Raw genomic sequence first — 11,085 nt, forward strand, 5'->3', positions numbered from 1 at the left:
ATGCATAGTTGATTTTTGCGGTAAGCCAAACACTATAATTTAGTGCGGGCGTGTGTTTGTGTGTGTGTGTGTGGGGGGGGGGGGGGGCGGGGGGGGGGTGCAGGGGGTTCGGACTCTGGAGCACATGTGCAGCTGTCGCTTTCATGTGAGAGTTCAAGTATTGCTAAAATAGAATAATAAATAAAAAAAAAAAAAGAAATTATGACACGAGCGACCGCAACCTTAATCCCACGCATGGCGCGATCAACTCCCTATCCTGCCGAAATGCTATCACATCGGATATGCTAGATTGTACTAAGGTCGCAGGCGGTCACAGTTGCACTGAACGCCACACATGTGCTACAGTTGGGGACGAAGCCAACGAGGCCGCAGGAGCGTGCGGTCAGGACTACATGAGTGCGCGTGGACGAAGACAGGAAGCTCTCTCCCCCCCTCCCGCCAGCTGCTATCGGTAGGATGCAAGGTGTTGTCGGTAGCAAGGAGGTTAAAGGATCACTGACAGGATATTTATCAGACATGTACGCGTTACCCCCAAAAAGCAACTAAATACCTTTACTCGTTACTCGATCAAAAAGTAACTAAGCACGTTACTCGTTACCGCTTCTCAAAAGTAACGCGTGAGTTAGCTTAAACGTAAGGAGTTACTTTTCACGTTAGTTTGACGACCAAATACACAACTGTTTTTGTTTCATGTTTTTGTGTTTTCTTTTTAGTAGCTGCTGCACTTAAGCAGTAGCTGCCTCTCGAAGTTTCCATCAGTTATGTTTCCCCGCTTCCTTGAAAATACATCTCCGGCTACGCTGAAGAGTCCTGCCGACGCGCTCGAAGGAACGGCAGTGTTGTGCTTCAGCAAGAGCAGGTGAATATAAGATTCCCTTTTCTCTCGTGTTCTCTCTACTTCTAAAGTTCGAAGTTGACAATGGATTACGTGCCTTCCCGCGTTGGCAACCTCCGAGTTTACATTCGGTCCGTACTCGGTTCTATAGAAGGTTCAACGAACGAACCTTATTGTGTTCGCTTGGTGAAGCACATTCCCAGCTGTAGAGTTCAGTACAGCAACGTTTATCGCTGGACACGTCAGTCGAACTGTTCGACTGACGTGTTCAGCGATGTAGTACGTTGCTGTAAAGTCATACTGTTTAGTTGTTTTTTTCGGGTTGGCTGTCTACCTTTTCGCAATAGACGTGTACTGAGGTCGGAATAAAAACAAGGCCGTTTAAGCGGTGTTGTTCACGTTACTCCTCAAAAGTAACGAGATACCGTTACTCGCTACTTGGCCTTACAACTGACGAAGTACGTTATCGTTCCTTTTTTAAAAATGTAACGAAATGCTTTTCTCGTTACCGAAAATAGTAACGAGGTAGAGGTGAATCGTTACTTGTAACGCGTTAAGTACATGTTTGGTATTTATGCTTGCCGAGGTTTTCATTTCAACATGACATATAACAGTATAAGAGTCCAACCACCCAGAACACGATTTGCTGCTTGAATTTCGTTTTCTTTCCGCCCGAAAACAGCCGGTCGTGAATTGGCCGGTTTCTGTCGCGCTCATTTTCTTTTTCATGGTCCCATGGCGTTCAAGCTATGTGTAAAAAATGTATTCAAAGACGTGGGTTATCTAAGGCACACATTCAATATTAAATATAGACTACATAATGAACCACATTTTTTTAAACTGTAAACAACTGCAAACTCCAGAACAAAAATTGCACAGATGACAGGAAGTACATGTCTACGTCATTCCCAATATGGCGACGCACCGCGCGCTGGACGACGCGATGGCCACACACGACGGACCAACGTTGCGACGGACCTGGGGCCGCCACTTCGGAACTGTCGTTCAGGGTACCAGAACATCGAGCGGAAGGGACAGAAGTGCGAAACAATCGCACGACAAACTGCCTACGCGAATCGTCGATTCGTCATCTGCTTTAAACGACAAAAAAAAAAAAAAAAAAAAACGGTCGGATGTAGTTACGTGATTTTCGGCCACGAACTTCCTTGCTCGTGTTTCGGTTTCAAGTTCAAGCAGTAGAGTTTTTTTTTTGCTTCATTAAATACATATTTGACTCCGTAGCAAAATATTGATTGAGCAGTCTTTTGACACCATTATAAATCACCTGGCAAAAAATATTAAAAAAAAAGATTTGAGGAGTGTTACTGTCTCTTTAGTAGACCCTTTTCAAAAGTTCATCAAGCACATTGGCGGTCGCCATTTCTTGGGCACAAAGCCTGTGATTCAACGTTGCTAGAACACTTAGTTGGGAAACTCACCGTTGAAACCTGGGCCGTTGGCCTCCACCGAGACCGAGCTAAATACGGCAACAGCGCCACTCTTTCTCTTTTGTTTGGCTGTGGTCACCTTGTGCTTTTAGAAAGCATGTTTGTGCGTAAAAAACAACTGAAAAAAATTTGTTTTCTTTGAACTTTTATAAGAGTTTAGTACAAAATGGAAGGCACGTGATGTTCTCTAAAATCTTTAGTTTGCAAGCTTTTGCGACACAATTAATATTGTTTTTATACAACCATGTCTCAGCGGTTGTTTCAGGAAGTGCGCCCCGACTTAGGCGCATCCTAACTTCAGTAGTAATTCGCGGCGCGTCCGCTTGGGAGACGGGGGTGGCGTCCCAGAAACCCCTTCCACCGTATCTGTTTCGGCGCCAAAATGGCCGATTGAAGTCAAAATAGAAGTCACGTGCAGTTCCTCGAGTGGCCCCTGTGGGAGAAATGGCGGCATTAGGATCGCCATTATCTCGGTTCTCGAGCACGTATCGGTGTCACTTTTTCAGAGCAGGCTCTATGGCAGTTTCCCAACTGAGTTGTTCTAGTAACGTTGGTGTGATTGAATCCCGAGTTCTCACCGAGCGCTGTCGCTGCTCTCGTTCTCGATCCGAACTGAGCCGAGTTCACGCCGTACACTGACAAAATACTCGCGTCCGATAGCTGCTCAGAGTACGCTCCCAAACAATGGCGGCATGGGATAATAGACGCCTTGCAAAATCAAAGCTACCGTAGCGGCGTAGTGGCGCGTAAAGCATCTTGGGAATCCAATGGTCGCGGTGTCGGTTTCGATTTGCCTTCCTCAATTTCACTACATCCCGTCATGAACAAACACAGTGCAGGCATGGTCGAATTCTGTAAACAACTTAATTGACTCCGTAAGTGTGACGTCATGGGTCCAAACAAACCGTTGCTAGGGTCGTTGTTATGGACAAATACATATGGCTAGGTTCCGCTACGAAAACCCGACCGTTCAAAAATCAGGTGTGGGATTTAAACTTCTAAATATCACAGATATAGAAAGCTTGAATGTCATATATGTTTCGACAGAAGTTTGCCAGTAATCGCTTGTTTCTGAAATATTTACGACTGCAACTTCCGGTCCTCAAGATGCCTGCAGCAGACGACGAATGCAAGAAGTATGTCGTCTGCCGCACGCCGGCAAACCAAGCCGGCGCCGTTGTTTGAATCGTGTGAATAAGGACGATATTCTGATATTGCATTTGTTCTAAATATAATGATTTTCAGTAACTTAAAAAATCCTCATAGTGGGGTGCGATGCATAATATGGTTGGTTTATCGAAAGTCCGGGCGTCAATCGAGATTATTGTCTGCTAAAAGATCGCATTGGACGCTCGAGAAAAGCACTTCAGGCGATCGGTCGAGATCCCAAATTTTGTTTGTGGACTCGCTCTATGTGAGGGTGCGTCGTACCTGGTTGTAACCACGCTACAATGGTTACTGAAAAGTCGCGATAGACATGGAATTCTTTAATAACCTGACAACCTCAATAATAATAATAATAGACGAATTACCTTGACGGCGTACAATTTGTTTCTCTTACTGGCCTGCACTATTCCGGTAATGCGCTTCAGGTCGTCGTCGTAAATGATCTGCATGACGTGGTTTGATTTTAAGGCATTTTCACCCCTCTGAACTAAGCTACGTTCTTCACAAAAAAAAAAAAAAAAGAACATTGCGGAGGCCTCTACGGCCACGGCAATGCACTTGTTTTTGTCGCTTGTTTACTGACGCAATTCAATGAAGACGCCCGCTGCAACAGAGGCCAGCAAATCTATCGTGTCGTCTGCTACCAATGCAAAGCGGAAGTGTAATACTTTAGAAATGGCTTTTTTCGTTGCAATACGACACTGAAACGACAAGAACATCTTCGTAATTAGATATCAAGAAGTTAGGTTGCTTACAAAAACCTATTTACTTACTTGTAAGCAAAAATCTATCCTCATGTGGAGTCTCCATGCATTAGTCCATAGCAACGATTTGTTTGGACCCAGACGCCATGTTTTGAAGTCATCACTTACGGGGTCAATTTTCGCGAGGACCTAATTATCCTAAATTTCGCGAATCACCTACAGTTCGAAAAGAAAGGTTCCCGCGAACAATTCCTGTAAACTGTAAACACATTGAAGTCCATCTTGAGATCCCATTACGTCGCGAAAACAATATCGTGTGCATGCGCAAAGGCACGGCGAAGTATCGAGTATAGTTATGGGAGATATCGGAACGATCCACTGAAACTACCTAATCTAAAAAAAAAAAAATAGAGTGCAGGCGAGCTGGTGTAAGTTGAACATGATTGTAAACCTGAGACTGGGGCAGAAAAGAGAACACAACAGAAGATAACAAAAGAGGAGGCAACGTCTCAAACTCAGCTGCAAAGTTTATTTCGTACACGCCTTACATACCACAACTCCAACGCCGTCTCTACAAAAAAAAAATATATATATATATATATATGACAAGAGGACCATGAAATTTGGGTAAACCTTCTCTTATCTCCCTTGACCTCGCCTGCGAAACACTCACACAAGGTCAGATGCGTTTCCTCTAGCAACTCACTTGGTCTAAGACTAAGTGAGTGGTTAGAGGAAACGTATCTTTGAAGGTCAAACTTTTTCTTCGTGTTCAGTAGTGATTCACCTACGCTCGCCGGGTGGCGGTGGTTATGCTAGAATGTGACCCTTTGCGTGAGTGTCTCACAGCCCAGGTCAAGGGAGATAAGAGAAGGTTTACCCAAATTTCATTGTCCTCTTGTCATATATATATATTTTTTTTTGTAGAGACGGCGTTGGAGTAGTGGTATATAAGGCGTGTACGAAATAAACTTTGCAGCTGAGTTTGAGACGTTGCCTCCTCTTTTTCTACATTCTGTTGTGTTCTCTTTTCTGCCCCAGGCTCAGGTTTACAATCATGTTTACTTTACTTTGTCGGCACCTGAAGGAGTAAAGTTTTCTACAGGCACAGCTTTTATTTAGGCACTTTAATCTAACCAATATGCAGCGCCTTTCTGCGAACCAGTACTTTTGAGACAAAAGCTCGAAACTGAGAATAAAAACGAAGGACGAAACAACAAAGCCCTTTGTTTTGTTTCTATAGTCTCGGTGTTTTGTCTTAAAATATTTTCAATCATCTCCAGCTAGTTTGAGCCCTAACTTGTTGTTCATTCAAGCAGTATTATGTAACATCCTGTCGCTTCTTAATTGTTATCGTATTGACCAGATAAGTCAATCGCCAAGCGTCGCTACCTTTATATACTTCATCTCACCCTACGATGGACTAAATTCAAAAGCTACGAACCACCAGATCCAATCACGAGCCACTTAGAAATTGCCTGGTATTTCACTTCGGTGCACGTTACTGAGTGACTCATCAATATCACATTGCAAAGAAAGCCACGACATACTGGCTCTTTGCAGTGTCGAAGCTGATGCATCGCATTTTGACTATGGGCATTTTTCGTCCATCCTTAATCAATGTTAAGCATGTCATTGTTTAGCGTGGAACGTGATTGGACCTGGAGGCCCGTAGCTGTGGCCTTTAGTCCATCGTAGGATGAGACGAAGTATAGCAGACGCCCTTATCAACCTGTGCCTCAAAAGAGAGTGCCTGCTAAACGTTTAGGCCGAGCAATTTTTCTTTTTCTTTTTTATTAACAAAAAATTAACTATACTTTGTTTCACCTTATGTTGTACCGCAGGTTAGGCTAGAAGCGCGAGCTCATAGCGTTGGGAGCTACTCTTAACGCACGAGAGCTTGTGCCGCCTTGATGTGCCCTAGAGCAAGGAGATCGCGCTTGTAGCCTTTTCTGCGGTACATCATAAGGTGAAACAGAGTATAGTCATACAGCTTTCTGCCTCTGTGGTTATCTTGAACAAAGGCACGTAGATATTACTGCACACTTAATCAGAAGCGCATATCAGAGAATGAAAGCCACCCAGCTTGATGTCCTCCGACAGATGAGCTGGCTGGGCTAGCTTGTTTTGCTTAGCAGCCGAGCAAACTAGGCAACGCTGGCACCGCGTGACGCGAGCGAGAGCATGCTGTGAACGTGCTACAGGTACAGGGGACTATACTTCGTTTCACCTTATGTTGTACCTCAGCAAAGGCTAGAAGCGCGAGCTCACATCGTTGGCAGCTGCTCTTAAGGCTGCGGTCCCACGGCAGCCATCTTGAACAAGGCGTTAGTTCAACCAATAGATGGCGACACGTACCCGTGGGGTGGCCGAAACATTGGTTAACAGTGGGATGGCTCGAGCACCATCACGTTCCCCTCGTGGCCTTGCTCGCGCCGCTGCCAGCTGTGCTCAGCTAGCTCAAGTAGCGTGGCCCATCAAACGGATGTATCCGAGAATGTCAGGCTGGGTATAAATTGTTCTCTGATATAGGAAGATGCGGTTCGGCGGTTGTAACGGGCTTTCGCAATAAATCTTACCAAGAAGGAATCAAATGTTGATTGACGTGTCAATATTCTATCAATGAAGATTTCTTCTGCAGGAATGCACGCTGAGTAGACTCAATCTTCCAAGACACCGTGGAAGCGGACGTCTAGTGAACGGCTTCGCGATTTACGGTATTTACCTCACCATTTTAATGACGACTAAAATAACGTCACGATATATTGTGTTTCATGGGATTCGGAAGATGTTGTAAAGGTTGTTACATTACAGGGGGAGGGGGGGGGGGGGTTCCGAGAAATCAAACGCCGTTGCAATATGTTCGGAAGTACCGATACACATAATGTTGTAAGTACAGCTTAGGAGGAATATGATGAAAACCATCAGAAGAAATAGGGTGGCGTTTATTTGCAATGATGACGCTATGAATGAATGGCGTTTAGCGACGGCAAGTTTTGAGCGTTCGGGAATTTATAAATTCACGTGATTGCTAACTATGGACATCCGTTTTTGTCGGGAGATGGTTTTGCGGTGATGACCTGATATCGGACGACTCGTGGCAGACGAACAAGCAAGTTTCGTCTCAGCGAATGGTAAGTGTCCAGTGTCAAGCACAACACGTGGCTGCCGACGTTGTCGACGTTTCGAACAGTTACCGCTTTCGACAAAAGTCCTGGCACGTAGGCTAACTTTCTGGAAAGACTCGAAGTCTTCCTTGAGTCCAACGCCATCATGAACAGTAACTGAAAACGATCCGCTATTCAATCGGTGGGTGGCGAAACGTATCCGCATCTGCAGAGTCATGGGCGATGCGTACTCTAAGTGGCTGGAAGTTTACACGATGCCTGCCACGACGTCCAAACATGTCATTGACGTTCCACGGTCTCTTTTACCTACTTTTGCCCTACCGAAAATACTTTTCTCTGATAACGCGCCAAATCTTGCTTCAAACAAAATAAACAAGTTTTTGAAGAAAAAAACCGGCATCAGGCATCACATTAGTGCACCATACCATCCTGCAACTATCGGGCATGCAGAACAGATGGTGAGCGAAACAAAAAAAGGCCTTTCGAAGCTTACGGAAGAAGCAGTTCAGTGAAGAATCGCCAGGTTGTTGTTCCAGCAGCACGCGACGGTCTCCTCTTACACGGTAAAAACACCCGCCGAAGAAATATTCGGTGGACGAAGAGCCACACCCCTCGATCTCATGATACTATGGCTTACAAACGAAGATCGAGAGATTCCCAGATCGGGAGTAATTGCAGTTTATTCGGTCGGACAACTCGTCTACGTAAGGAATTTCAGCGGAAGTCGGGCCTTCCATGTAAAACTTGAGTAGAAAAGGCTCTATGTTGGTTGACCAGAAGGTGTCATCTCTCTGTATACGTTGGATATCAACGTCCTTGAGTGTAAATATAACTAAATCACAAAACTCTCTTTGTGTATTGTGTAACTGCCCTTGTATTTGATAGTAGAAGCCATGGCGGGTGATTTGGACCTTTCACACCAGGCTCCTCTTTCTTATTTTTCGCCTCATACTCCTTTGCGGTTTAAGTATGCTTCAAGAATCTTTTGTAACGGGGACACTTTACGTCAATGAGGCCATTTGTTCCAAGTAATCAATCAGGTAATGCTGCTAGAAATCCGTCCCTCTTATTAACGGATAAGCCGCACTTCTGCACAGTGCAGTTTTCCTGTTCCACGTACAGTTGTAAAGTAGCATCCTCATTGATTCTACCATATTCTGTTGCGGGAGAAGAAAGTCTTTGGGTACACGATACTTGAAACAAGTATGGCACTGTACGTTGTGGTTCGACACTCACTAATGTCGTCGTCCTTATAGAGCCTCATCATTTAATCATTACCTCGTCACCTCATATTGCTCTTCATCAACAGCAAGTACAATAGGCTACGGCCATATCCAAGAATTAATAAATTGAGTCGTTGAGTCCTTCAACAAGTTTATTATTTATATAATGTTATTACGCTACATTACCTCGAGACGATCGACGTCCATCGTCGATCTGCAAATACTTATACCTGTATATAAATTAGACGCACAAAGGGGGGGGGGGGGGGGGGGGGGGGTCGGTGGCCGAGTGCATGGTCTAGCGCACACCAGCTCGGAGCACTTGGAGCGAAAGCTCGAGCTGCAGAAGCCACCCCGCCCCTGCCCGTTTCGATCTGAAAGAGCATCCTACCGGCGTGTGGTCGTGTATCACTACTGCGTGGTGCACGTTAGAGACACCAGGTTTGCGGTTGTATCGCACTGGCTAAATTGCTTATCTACAGCTGAGAGTCAGACGCCCACTTAGGCGGACTAACTTCCGGCTGTATAAACATACACACAACAATTTGCAATTAGACGCATAATAACAAAGAGCACAGCGTGCCACCTCTTTTCTTTGGATGCCTTTTTTTTTTAAACCAGCGCAAGCTCGCGCGTTCTCTCTTTTGAGACGGTTATAACGGTCGCACATAAAACCCGCAATGAAGCAATGGTGAGGGTGCAGGCTAGCTGGTGTAAATTGAGCATAGTTGTAACCCGAGACTGGGGATACGGACAAGGGACAAAACACAGAACGACAGGGACGAAGTCTCAAACGCAGCTACAAACTTTATTTCACAGGACAAACATATATGTCACTCGCCACCCTCGTCCCCCTCTTTTTCCCTTCCTTTTCCCAAAACTCCACCCCTTCCCTCTTCCTTTTCCCAAGCCCCCGTACATTCCAGTCAAAAACAATTTTGATGGCGCCAACTCCAAGTTGCCGACAGATCCCGTGTCAACAGCCCACACCGCGACATCCCGAGGTCACTCCGGCTCTCCCAAACACAGTCGCAAAGACGCCGACAGAACCCTTGTCCCCCCACACACACCGTGAAACCCCGAGGTCATCCCGGTTCTCTCAAACCAGTCAGCCGCAAAAATTTTCCGGCTTCCGAACTTAAGTGGACGGACGTGTGACTGATGCATTCGGGAGACGTCTTTATTCTAATGGTCTCTCTCACTAATCTTTTCATGTCGTTGTTTTCTTTTTCTACAATCTTTACGTCTCCCCAGGCTGGAGTGCAGTCGGCACATTCATTCAAATGTTTAGCTATTTCCGAATTCGTATCATTGTTTTTTACATTTCTTTTATGTTCCGATAATCTGTCATTCACACATCTTTTGGTTTGACCTACATAAATGACACCACATTTCATTGGTATCTCGTACACTACACCGATCGCGCATGCTGTAGACAGAGAGAAGTCTACAGCATGCGCGATCGGTGTAGTGTACGAGATACCAATGAAATGTGGTGTCATTTATGTAGGTCAAACCAAAAGATGTGTGAATGACAGATTATCGGAACATAAAAGAAATGTAAAAAACAATGATACGAATTCGGAAATAGCTAAACATTTGAATGAATGTGCCGACTGCACTCCAGCCTGGGGAGACGTAAAGATTGTAGAAAAAGAAAACAACGACATGAAAAGATTAGTGAGAGAGACCATTAGAATAAAGACGTCTCCCGAATGCATCAGTCACACGTCCGTCCACTTAAGTTCGGAAGCCGGAAAATTTTTGCGGCTGACTGGTTTGAGAGAACCGGGATGACCTCGGGGTTTCACGGTGTGTGTGGGGGGACAAGGGTTCTGTCGGCGTCTTTGCGACTGTGTTTGGGAGAGCCGGAGTGACCTCGGGATGTCGCGGTGTGGGCTGTTGACACGGGATCTGTCGGCAACTTGGAGTTGGCGCCATCAAAATTGTTTTTGACTGGAATGTACGGGGGCTTGGGAAAAGGAAGAGGGAAGGGGTGGAGTTTTGGGAAAAGGAAGGGAAAAAGAGGGGGACGAGGGTGGCGAGTGACATATATGTTTGTCCTGTGAAATAAAGTTTGTAGCTGCGTTTGAGACTTCGTCCCTGTCGTTCTGTGTTTTGTCCCTTGTCCGTATCCCCAGTCTCGGGTTACAACTATGCTCAATAAAACCCGCGTTTCTCCTACCTGGCCGCTTCCTCCTCTTGTGCAGAGCAGGCGCAACAGCCGATCGTCATGATTCAAAAGTGCGACATCCTCAGCATTAGATTCGGTGTTAGGAAGCTCATGTAATGTTGCTTCGCTTTGTCGCACACTGTTTAAAGTGGAAGACGGAAAAGCGTTTCTTGTGATTTCAGATAAAGCTTCAAATAACCGGCAACCATGATTTTAAGCCACAATATGGCCAAGTGTCGCTACTCTGACGCGTAGCTTATTTAATGACACTATTCATGCTCTTGTTCAAGAGGCTTCTAATACCTGGAGGGGCCAAGACGTAAGCCCCGTGGATTCCACAAGCCACTACCTTTTGACACCTGCCTCTTCTTCATTGTTCCCGCTTTTGCCAGTAAATTAGCTACGGT

Source organism: Ixodes scapularis, unplaced genomic scaffold (assembly GCF_016920785.2).
Source record: "Ixodes scapularis isolate PalLabHiFi unplaced genomic scaffold, ASM1692078v2 PGA_scaffold3__209_contigs__length_174095766, whole genome shotgun sequence".
Lineage (NCBI taxonomy): Eukaryota > Metazoa > Arthropoda > Arachnida > Ixodida > Ixodidae > Ixodes > Ixodes scapularis.